At 46.8% G+C, this 12,274-nt stretch overlaps 1 protein-coding gene across 2 annotated transcripts in view; it reads left to right on the top strand.

Moving 5' to 3' along the window:
* Positions 1-7,255: 7,255 nt before the first annotated feature.
* NT5C2 (5'-nucleotidase, cytosolic II) overlaps positions 7,256-12,274 on the top strand; it is an 87,310-nt gene continuing 82,291 nt past the window's right edge. Inside the window, exon 1 of one of the 2 annotated variants that reach the window (XM_015420136.1) lies at positions 7,256-7,346. The gene's annotated coding sequence lies outside the window, so the exon portion shown is untranslated. Of the gene's footprint in view, positions 7,347-7,505; positions 7,562-12,274 lie in introns of those variants that run through there. The other variant, XM_015420138.1, reaches the window with a different exon arrangement.

The raw sequence follows: 12,274 nt of genomic DNA, 5'->3' as shown, positions 1-12,274 counted from the left end.
GCCTCCTTCCTTCCTGCCTGCTATGGCTGCATAATTGTGAGAGATTTCTTAACATAGTGTTCCTGCCAGGGAAGCTGGGGACCCTGCCCATGAGTCTCCATTTCATCCTCACAACAACCCTGTGGGGTAGGTTAGGTAGAGAAGGGGAGATTTGGCCCGGGGTCACTCAGCCAGCAGAGTGAGAATACAAACCTGGGTCTCCCCACATCAATCTGCAACTCTGACCACTGTGCAGTGCTGCCTCTACTGATCTGTAATGTTCCAGAGGTGTTGTAATGTAATACTCAGTTTCTCAAACGAGTGTATGCCTGTCTGTTGGTCCACTTAGGAGTCTTGATCCTGGTTGTGTGGTGGGCTAGTTGTGGCAAATGGTAGGGAAGCTCAGTATTTCTGTATACAGTTGTAGGGACTTTATTGCAATGTGCTATGGTCTGATATTATGTTCTTATTCCAGTGTGGGGTGTGTGTGGGGCAATGGAAGCTGAGTGATAGGGTCTCTCCAAGTGATTGCCAGAAGTGAGATGCGTCCTGGTCTTGTGTCTTACAGATAATCTTACAAATAGTCCTTTGCATTTATATCATGCTTTCAACTTTAAAAGGATCATAATGCTGATTGTGTGAACTTAGGCAAATCACGAGAGGTAGAGCAGGAAGGGTTGCATCAGTGCTTAGTTCTTGTGGCCCTTTCTTACACACCCAGGGAAATGCTGATCGCCACTTTGGGGCCAGGAAGCAATTTTTCTCCAGGCCAGTTTGGCCCCCAGTGATCCTGGAGGGTTTTTTTAATCATATCCTGGGCATGGAACAAGGGTCACTGGAGTGTGTGTGGGGGTATTGGTGAATTTCCTGCATTGTGCAGGGGGTTGGACTAGATGACCCTGGAGTTCCCTTCCCACTCTATGAGTCTATGATTCTATAATTCACCCAGGCTGGCTGTGGGCACGCCAGCACCTCTGTCAGGCAGAAGCGCCTGAGATCCCCCCCTCCCCTTTTCCTTTGCCCGACTTGGAGGCAAAGGGAAGGGAGAGGGGGAAAAGAATGGATCCCAGATGCTTCTGCCTGTCAGAGGGGCTGGTGCACACTTCCAGTGATGCCAGGGGGTGTTGCATATGCTAATAAGTTATGCTAATGAGCTCCTGCAGCTCTTTTTCTACGAAAAGACCCCTGCTTGCCTTGAAAGTTGCTTGCTGGGCTCGCCACAAATCGGCTGCGACTTGACAGCATTTTAAACACAAGGTTTAATTTTGTGATTTAAGTTTTGAAGTAAAAAGTCTCAAAAGCAGACCTTCACAGAAGCACCAGGTTTGCTGAACTCACTTGTAACAGCGAATATATGATAAAACTGTAACTGAAACCCTTCTTCATATTTTTAAACTGAAGAGTTCCAATTCGCGTTTGCACAAACAAGAACGTTCTTTCCCAATACCTACCAGAACAAAGTGTGGGAGGGGAAAGTATTGTAAACACCAACAGCCCTCTGCCTCTCACCCAGCTGGAGAGACATCCAGCCTAAATTCTACTTCCTTCTTGGTGGTTTTCATTCGTTAAGACAGTTCTCCTCCCAGTTGCGCATGGCTTGTAGCCTTTAAGTTCTTGGATAGGGATGGCGCACAAAGTACAGTTGTTGTTTTTTCTCCGGTAGCTGTGTACTCTTTTGGAGTTTGAAAACTAGCTGCACACAAAATTTAGGTCGCAGAGACACACATCCTTAAAAAGAAAAATCTGTTGGATGCCTCTGCGATGCCTTTTGAAGAAGTTGAAGGCAATTCTGGTGTTCTGTTTTTAGAAGGCAGAGAAATAAACGACTGCAGTTATCGGAAAATATACTGCAGCTTGTTCTTGGGCTTATGTACAAAGTCGGTTATAAAATAGGCAGGAATGGATTAGGTAGGTCCACCACGCTTTGTGATAGCAAGGAGACAGAAAGGCTCTTTCTACACAGAGACCTTTAGTACTGCAGAGGTATTGCTCAGCAGTTGGAAGCTAATGTATTGCTATGGTTCCACATGCCCTACAAATATGTGCTCCACTGTTTTGAAGACCTAGTGCAATTGCATTGACAGATTTTTTGGTTTTTTTATGTATCCAGAGCAGGAAACCAGCCAGAGAAACAGTGGGGCCTTTGGATTACAAAGGAAGATGGGGAGATGGGGAAGAAATGGCTTTTCTGCTTCTATGTTCACTGTGGAAAGTGTGGGGCACGTACCCATGCCACAGCCCCTATTTTCAAAAAGGAATTCTGAAGAACTGAGGCAAATTGGGGGGACCAGAGATGGAGTTCTAGACCTGGGGAAATTAAAAACTGATTAATCTCCAGGTCCTGATGGCATACACCAAAGCGTTCTTAAGAAACTCGGATATAAGATTGTTGATCTACTAACCTATATATGTAACCTATCACTAAATTCAGCTGCTGTACCAGAAGACTGGAGAGCAGCAAATGTGACACCAGTTTTTACAAAGGGATCCAGAGGGGAACCAGGAAATTATAGGCCAGTCAGCCTAACATCTACCCAGGGGTCGTTTCGTAGAAAAAGAGCTAGGGGAACTCATTAGCATAACTCATTAGCATATGCCACACCCCCTGACATCACCGGAGGGGTGTCATAAGGCCACACCCCCTGACATCACCAGAAGTGTGTCATAAGGCCACATACCCCGCCCCCAACGGTCCCGGCCGCCTCCGCCGGCCTTGCAGCTCCACTGCCGAGCCCCATGAGGGGCCCGGCGGTGGACCTGCAAGGCCAGCGGGAGTGCAAGGAAGCCCTGCAAAGGCCCTCCCTGGCCCCAGGCAGGCAGGAGTGGGGAGAGGCAGGGAGGAAGCAACTTACGCTCCCTCTTCTCCTGCCTCCTCGTGGCTGAATGAGAGCCGGAAGTGGGGCGGCCGGAAGCAGGGGGCGGGGCTTCGTCATGTGCCCCTCCCCCATACCTCACCCGGGGGAACTGCGATCCCCCGCGATCCCCCCAAAATGACCTCTGCATCTATCCCAGGCAAATTAGTAGAAAATGTAATCAAAGATAGAATTGTTAGGCACATGTTTATTTATTTATTTATTTATTTATTTGCTCGATTTATACCCCGCCCTCCCCACCAAATGGAGCTGCGGTGGCTCAGTGGTTAAGATGCTGAACTGCAGGCTGGAAGGTTGGTAGTTCAGCAGTTCGAGAACCGAGTGCTGCATGACAGAGTGAGCTCCTGTCTCTGGTTCCAGCTCCTGCCAACCTAGCAGTTTGAAAGCAAGAAATTGCAAGTAGATAAATAGGTACCGCTTTGGTGGGAAGGTAACAGCATTCCGTGCACCTCGGCATCTAGTCATGCCAGCCACATGACCACAGAAACGTCTTCGGACAGCGCTGGCTCTTCGGCTTGGAAACGGAGATGAGCATCGCAACCGTAGAGTCGGATTTGACTGGCTTTTGAGCAAGGAAACCCTTTATTTTTACCTCCCCACCAAGGCAGGCTCTGGGCAGCTTACATTAAAATGCATATATAAATACAGTTAAAAACATACATAAAACATAGAATTACAAAGCCTGCTGAGGGGAAATCAGCATGGCTTCTGCAAAGGGAAGTCCTGCCTCACCAGCCTTTTGGAGTATAGGGGCTGTGGCATGGTTCTCAAAGAGAAAGTGAACAGGCATGTAGACGATGGTGACCCAGTAGACATTATATGCCTGGACTTTCAAAAGGCTTTTGACAAGGTACCTCACCAAAGACTCCTAAATTTATTTATTTATAAACTTAATAGTCATGAGATAAGAGGATGGGTTCTCTTATGGATTAAAAAGTGGTTAAATTACAGGAAGCAAAGAGTAGGAATCAATGGACAGTTCTCACAGTGGAGGAAAGTAAGCAGTGGGGTCCCACGACCACGAGGATCAGTATTGGGGCCAGTACTATTTTATTCATCAGTGATCTGGAATTGGAGGTGAGTAGTGTAGTGGCCAAGTTTGCAGATGACACCAAATTATTCACCAAATTATTCAGGATGGTGAAAACCAAGGCTGACTGAAGAGCTCCAAAAGACCTCCACAAACCTGGTGAATGGGCAACAATGTGGCAAATGAAGTTCAGTGTTGGTAAGTGTAAAGTGATGCACACTGGGACAAAAAAAATCCCAACATCAGTATTGGCTAATGGAGTCTGAACTTGCTGAGAATGAGAGGGGAAAAGATTTTGGGGTCATAGTGGATAACTCAAAGTGTCAACTCTGTTAGGGGTTATTAGGAAAGGGACTGAGAATAAAACAGCCAATATTGTAATGCCCCTGTATAGATCTATAGTGTGGCCTCATTTGGAATACAGTTCTGGTCCCTGTATCTTAAAAAAACACATTGCAGAGCTGGAAAAAGTGCAGAGGAGGGCAAACAAGATGATTAGGGGACTGGAACACCTTCTCTACAAGGCAAGGCTGAAGAGTCTGGGACTTCTCAGTTTAGAAAAGAGGCGACTAAGGGGGGACATAATAGATGTTTATATGATTATGCATGGGATGGAGAGAGCTGACAAAGAGAAATTTTTCTCCCTCTCCCAGAATACTAGAACTCGAGGGGCATCCAATGAAACTGATGGGCAGTAAATTCAGGATGGACAAAAGGACAAACTACTTTACACAGAGAGTGATTAAAATGTGGAATTCGCTGCCAGAGGATGTAGTGATGGCCACAGGAATAAACAGCTTTAAAAGGGATATGATAGATTCATGGAAGATAAATCTATCAATGGCTACTAGCCATGGTGACTGAGGGGAACCTCCACATTCAGAGGCATTAAACCTCTGAATCCCAGAGCCAGGAGGCAACATCAGGGGAAGGCCTCTTCCTCTGTGCCCTGTTGTTGGCCATCCAGAGGAACTGGTTGGCCACTGTGTGAGGCAGGATGCTGGACTAGATGGACCACTGGTCTGATCCAGCAGAGCTCTTCTTATGTTCTTATATTTTTTAAAGTTGTGTAAATGACTGGTAATCTGACCAGTGCTAGGCCCCCCACAGGCTGACTAAGCTCGTCTGTACACCGAGCAGGGTTCAAGTCTCTGAACCTGATGCAAACTTGTAAGCTGGGCCCTTCTTTTCACACAGTCCACCCATAATACAATCTATAGCAGGAACGAGAGAAAACACATTATTTTGTTTCTAAAATAAACAGGAATCTTATGGTGCATTTTAATGATTGCAGAATGAAGATTCATCCACAGTATCTAAAGAAGTTAAAATAGCCAAGGAGCATGGCAAGTTGCTGCAGTGTTGCTACAATTCAGCACCTGAATGGCTACTGGACTCAGCCACACCTCCATGGGAGGAAACTAGGGGTGAACCGGCGCCCATCATGAGTGCTGCTTGCCAGCTCTGAGTGGAGCTTTTGGGCTTGGCTCTGCTTGCTCTTGGCTGCCAGTGGCCCTCCAAGGCAGTGGGTCTACCAGGAACTTTCCATTAAGTGACCAGTCCATGGAAATTTATGCTGAAATAAAATTTCAGTTGTCTTTACAGTGCCACAAGATTCCTGTTTATTTTTGCTGCAACAGACTACATTAGTTGTTTCTGAAATCGTATCCATTGATCAAATAATGATAATGTATTTGCAAGTGTGATATGGACCCATTTGGACACCCAGGCAGGTCCTGGTAATGAGTACCCCCCCCCCCCACACACGTCACTCTTGTGCTTTAGCACTAAGAAATGTTTGGTGAATTATCACCTCTTGTAGTGTATTCAAAGCTGCCTTGAATGCATGATATGTTGTGAAACATCTAATTGAAGTGTAATGTAAGGCTAGGATCCAAATCCATCCAATTGTGTTACTAGCCCAGGAAGCACCTAACCAATCACTTTCAAGCAAGTTCCCTGAGTGGGAACATCTGTGATTGGTCCTTATGTGAACAACCTTATTGGTTGGTATTTGTACAGTGGGTGTGACTACATTAGCCGGGAATGTTTAAAAGCAGGACAGCTGCAATGTAAAGGGTGTTCTGGCTATCAGATGTTGATCTGTGTTGGAGTTGTGTTCGAGTTGAAGAATAAAGCTGTGTTCTTGCCAGAGGTCGTTTCGTAGAAAAAGAGCTAGGGGAACTCATTAGCATAACTCATTAGCATATGCCACACCCCCTGACATCACCGGAAGTGTGTCATAAGGCCACACCCCCTGTCATCAGCGGAAGTGTGTCATAAGGCCACACAACCCACCCCCAACGGTCCCAGCCGCCGCTGCCGGCCTTGCAGCTCCACTGCCGAGCCCCATGAGGGGCCCGGTGGTGGACCTGCAAGGCCAGCGGGAGTGCAAGGAAGCCCCGCGAAGGCCCTCCCTGGCCCCAGGCAGGCAGGGGTGGGGAGAGGCAGGGAGGAAGCAACTTAACCTCCCTCTTCTCCTGCCACCTCCTGGCTGAATGAGGGCCGGAAGCGGGGAGGTCAGAAGCAGGGGGCGGGGCTTTGTCCCCCAGTACCTCACCCAGGGGAACTGCGATCCCCCGCGATTCCCCGAAATGACCCCTGGTTCTTGCTGAATCACTCTCCGACTTCTTTGTGCGACTTAACACCTCTGATACCCTTATGATAGATCAGTCTGAACCAGACCCCTTCCAAAAGACTAGAAGGAGCACAGGTAGCTTTCCTGGCTAGGGAGGGTGGTGTTTGTTGTTGTTTCTCTATAATTTTAGTGTAATGTGATTGGCCGTTCACAAGAAACTAAGAATAAAAATGAGTTGGTAGATCGGAGTCCTCTCTAGCCCTTCCCTGGCAGTGTAACATTGTTCCAGAGGGGAAGGCTGTCTTTAGTCTGTTCTAGCAAAATAAAACTGAAACCAAGTGTCACCTTAAAGACTAACAACATTTATTCCAGGTGGGTAGCCATGTTGGTCTGAAGCAGTAGAACAAAGTTTGAGTCCAGTGGCACCTTTAAGACCAACAAAGTTTTATTTATGGGTATAAGCTTTCGTGTGCATGCATGCTAAAGAGCTACAACTTCTAACTGCTAGACAATCTTACGATCTCCTGGCTATTCTACAGACCATGCCATAATAATAATTATTATATTTCTTCAGATTCATACAGATACATTTATTCCACCATGATCTTTCTGAATCAGAGCTCACTTCTTCAGTGTAAGATTTTGACAGCCATGAACAGCCTCTGAAAATGCCTATGCGGCATTGCAGTCGTCTTGAAAATTTCTCCTAATCCCTTACCGGAGAGGAGGAGCGATGGCGAAATAACGGGGCGGGAGAGGAGGGGAAACGTTCTCTTGCGCGTGCGCGGCCTGTGAGGTTGAGCTCGAGCTCTGCGGCAGTTCAGTTGTGCGGTTTCCTGCGGGGGGAGGAGAGTGAACGAGCGAGAGAGTGGCGCACGCGGGAAAGGTGAGGGGGAGGGGGGCGGCGACCCTCTTGCATTCTGACGGGAAGGGACTGAAGAGAGAAACTGCCACCCTCTTCACAGGGGAGCTGGCGTGAGCGAGGCGGAAAGTCTTGGGGAGGTGAACCTTTCCCCACGCCAACGGGAGACGAGTAGTAATCATGGGGGGTGATCCTGCCTTCCTTTTAGGGGGGTGAAGGACAGTCCTTTTCTATCTCCGGTGAGAGGAAAATGGCTCTCTTATGTCTCCATCGCTTCACTGCGTTTTCTTGTGGCGCGCGAGGAGTCGTGATCGAAACCCCACCCCAGGACTGAGGGGGGGAAATGATCTTGTTGGTGCGGGAAGGGAGGGCGCGCGCGGGCGGGCGAGCGGCTCTGGCCGGTAGGTGCTAGGGAACTCTAACTTAACTTTTCCTTTGCGCCGTTGGCAAAATTTTCTGTTTGAGTGGGGCGGGGAAGAGATGAGATACTGACTGAGAAAAAAAAATCTCTACCTTCGTTTCCCGAAGAGGCAACGGTGGTGCCGGCAGAACAACCTTTCTGTGCCCTTTTTGGGGCATGCATTCTGGTGGTCACGCCCCCCCACTTCACGAGCACCAGGCATGCTTAACGGGCATGGTGAAAACGGCTGGAAACGAGAGATCCACTTCGGCCATTACTCCAGAGAGAGTAATGTTCCCCGCGTTTCCTCTTGAAAGTTGAGGAGGAAAAATCTTTGAGGGTGGCGCTAGAATTGGTTTTAGTGATTGGAGTTCCCTCTATCAATCTTGTATCCCATCCTCCTTGCCTATCTACTGAGAGGGGCAGATGTTGCTATGAGAATTGCTTCCAGAAGAATGTGGGTAGTGTGTGTCAATCACTGTTTTCTAGCCTTACCTTGAAGAGTCTTGATTAGGAGGCAGTCCCCCCCCCCCCATAATTTTTCTCTCAATTACCTTTACAACTGTTCTGCATAATCACCTTTTCAGTATTCACTGTGGGCAACATCTTCTGGAGGAAGACTCCAGCATAGACACGTGCCTTCAAAATGGACAAAATTGATGGGTGGCAAGTTAATTTTATTTCATACTGAGGATTTAACAGTAATGATTTACTTCATGTCAGGCTGGTGGGTTTAAAAATCCAGTACATCTGACCCTTGCCCTAAAATTGAACAGCATTTTGGATTGCTGACTGACATTTCCTTTTGCACATTGCTTCATTGCACAATCTGCTGGGGGCAGGGTGGTATATAGAGTAAGGCAGCTGGCCTGGCAGCATGTCAGGTGTTTCAGGCAAACCTTGCAGAAGGATTAGGCTGATGTTTTCCTCACTTTATTTAAACTGAGGTGGCCTTGGCAAGGGCTTGTGTGTCAGGCTGCAGTCGATAAACTACAGCAGAAAGGCTGCTGAACTGGAAAAAATGTGTGTGTTTATTAAGGCTTTTGTGAACATTTGCCATTAGTGTTGTGTTGTAACATGCAACAGTTTGCCAACAGGTGTGCATGGGCCAAATTATTTAAAGTATCTAACTTATATTTTCATGGTGTTACAACAGTTCCTGGAACTGCAAATTATTAAGTTCCTTGATGTTCCAGAATCTGAATTTTGCTTTAGCCCAGAAATGAAACAGCAGGAGAGCTGACTGAAGCCCCCCACCACATTCCCTGTCTCAGTCTGTTGCCTTCTTGGAGAGACTGGTTTGCTGCTGCTCTGCAGGTTCTGAGTTGTTGTCTCTTTGCCCCATTAAGACCTGTTTTTGCCTCTGGAGTTGACCACCTTTAGTCTTTACTAACATCTTGTATTCCTGGCTAGGGGTGTAAAATTTCTGAAAATCTTGAAGCCATGAGGAAAAACTTTTTTGGGGGGTAGGGGAGTAGAAATCTGGGAGGATAATAGCATGTAGTTGATTTTTTTTAAATCAAACCTTAACTTGTTTTACCTCTCTAACAGCATAAACTACATTTATAATGTAGTTGGCATTTTTTGAGCTACCTGGCATATTTATAGGATTTAGGAATATAAATACTCCAGTTTTCTACAAGCAGAGCTGAATATTATCTACAGTATGTAGAGGAGTATCATGACGTCGATAGCCCAGGCTTGCCCAATCTTCTCAGATTTAGAAGCTAAGCAGGGTTAGTCCCGGCTAGTATTTGGATGGAAGACCACCAAGGAATACCAGGGCTGCTCTACAGAGGCAAGCAACTACAAACTGCCTGTAAATGTCTTTTGCCTTGACTTATGGGGTCACCATAAATCAGCTACAGCTTGATAGCAAAACGGAGAGAGCAATTCTCATTCATACTACATGTTTTGTCTTAAAAAGTGTTCCACTCATTCCAAAAGAGAGTATATTTCATAGGAGCTTTTCCCCCTGAGAGCTTAACAAAATTTCCAGTTTTCCTATTGGAAGAATGGGAAAGAAATGTATATAGGGGAGTATTTTTCCTGAAATTTTCTGTCCCCCCCCCAAGCATTTATTCTGTGTTCTCAGCCAAGAAGTAGGGTGGCAAACTCCAAAATACTGCAGTGTCTGTGTTCCTTCTTCTGCCAGGGTTCCACTTGTAGCTAAATGTTAAGAGGCTATAGCACTAAAATACACATCAGTGGTTGTTTCTACATGGCAACAGTCTTCATTTATCTTTCATTACTTCTGCAAAACCAGAGGCATTCACAGCCAGCCCACTGTGGCCACTTTTTACTCCCCCCATGCCACTGGAGGTTTTTTTTAAAAAAGTTGCTGTACACTATAGCACTATATTATTACAATATAGTTTTTTAGGGTCCAAAAGCCACCTGGTAATGGTGTGTGTATGTGTGCAGGGTTCCTAGGCTCTCTGCTTTGTGAATCGTCATGGTTCCCAACTTGGATTACAGTATTATGCAATTGATGTGATTTATTGTACTAGGCACTGAAACACATAGCACTTTGCCAATTCAGAAATCAGCTTTGTTTGTTGATGTGTGTGATGGCCCATGGTCAGGGTACAAGCTCCCGGCTCTTAACAGCGTGCCTTTAACACTGGCACCAACTGTCAAGAGTCTGGGTGTGATTCTGGATGCCTCCCTATCTATGGAGGCCCAGATCAAAAAGGTTGCCAGACTGGCGTTTTTACAACTGCACCAAGTCAGGCAACTGGCCCCCTACCTCTCCCGTCCCGACCTAGCCACAGTGATCCATGCAATAGTCACTTCCAGGCTGGATTACTACAACTCACTCTACATGGGGCTACCCTTGAAGCTGGCCTGGAAATTACAGCTTGTCTAAAATGCAACAACGCGGGTGCTTATGAGCACCCCAACAACACATATCTAGTTGGTGCTTTGCCAGCTGCATTGGCTCCTAGTCGAGTACTGGATCTGCTTCAAGGTTCTGGTTTTGATCTATATAGCCCCACATGGTCCGGGACCAGTGTACCTGTGGGATCGCCTCTCCTGGTATATCCCCCAGAGAGCTTTGTGCTCAGAAGATCAGAATCTACTGGTGGTCTCTGGCCCAAAAGATGTCTGGCTATCTTCAACCAGAGCTAGGGCTTTTTTGGCCCTGACTCCTGCCTGGTGGAACTCTCTACCTAGTGACATTCATGCCCTGTGGGAATTGAGACAGTTCGGCAGGGCTTGTAAAACAGATGTTCCACCAGGCCTATGGTTGAGGATAGCAACACTTTACCGTCATATCTGGCCCTTATCTACTCCCCTATAAGAGGAATTACTTACGACATTCGAATGTTCTTCATTTTAATGGGTTTTAGACTAAATGTTATATATCCCTGTGAAACTGTGTTTTAAACTATGTTGTTCACCACCCTGAGCCCTCTGGGGGAGGGCAGTATAGAAATACAATAAATGAATAAATGCAGGGTTTATACATTTATACAGGGTTAATACATTTATTTATTTAATTTGTAACCTACCTTTCTCCCTAATGGGGGCCCAAAGTGGCTTACATAATTCTCCTCTCCTCCATTTTATCCTCACAACAACCATGTGAGGTAGGTTAGGTTGAGAGAGTGTGCATGGCTCAAAGTCATGCAGTGAGTTTCTATGGCATGAGTGGGGATTGAAATTTATCTCTGAATTGTATCCAGGATTTGTGTGATAATATAAAGTCAGTCACTGACAGCGGTCCTTTTGTGGAAAAAGAGCTGCAGGAGCTCATTAGCATACCTAATAGGCTATTAGCATAATAGCTCATTAGCATATGCCCAGAAGGGGAAGCAAAAAGGGGGGAGGCATCTTCAAAAACCTCCCCTTCCCTTCCCCAGCCGGCCAGCCAAGGCGGGCTGGGGGGGGGGAAGCGAAGAGAGAAGGGGTTTAAAGAATACAATGGAAAGCCTCCCCTCCTCTCTTCGCTTCCCCCTCCCGCCCGCCTTAGCAGGCTGGCTGGGGAAGGGAAGGCTTTTGAAGATGCCTCCGCTCCCTTTTTTGCTTCCCCAGCCGGCCTGTCAAGGCGGGATGGGGGGGGGAAGCGAAGAGAGAAGTGGTTTAAACTTCTCTCTGGAATTGCTCCGCTGCTATGGCATAACTCTAGAGAGAAGGAGCTGGGGGGTGGGGGCAGGGAGCTGGGGGCGGGGTTTGCCACCACCACCATTTGTGCTCGCTCCTGGGCTGCCGGAGTGGTGCTCTGGTATGCTCCGGCCCCAAATGACCCCTGGTCACTGATAGGTGAGGTGTCAGTTTTGTGGTGAAGGTAGAGGGAGGAGCCTAAGCATGCAGGAACAATCAAGAATGGACTGTTTGATCATTGTCTCATGCCAGGTTTGATCATCCACTTCTGAAATGGAGCCCTGGACCTCATATTGGACCATTTTGTGATGTCTTAAAGCAGTTTTTTTTAACAGATTTGATTGCAGTAACCAGGAACACAATAGCAGTATGCATTATGCCTAGCATTTGTTGGTTTTCTCCCATATAAAACAAAATATTAATTCAAAGCTTACATCGAAGTAAC

This window comes from Gekko japonicus, unplaced genomic scaffold (genome assembly GCF_001447785.1).
Source record: "Gekko japonicus isolate JY-2015 unplaced genomic scaffold, Gekko_japonicus_V1.1 scaffold29, whole genome shotgun sequence".
Classification (NCBI taxonomy): domain Eukaryota; kingdom Metazoa; phylum Chordata; class Lepidosauria; order Squamata; family Gekkonidae; genus Gekko; species Gekko japonicus.
The sequence above is the reverse complement of the archived record's forward strand: the minus strand, read 5'-3'. Positions and strand labels throughout refer to the sequence as shown.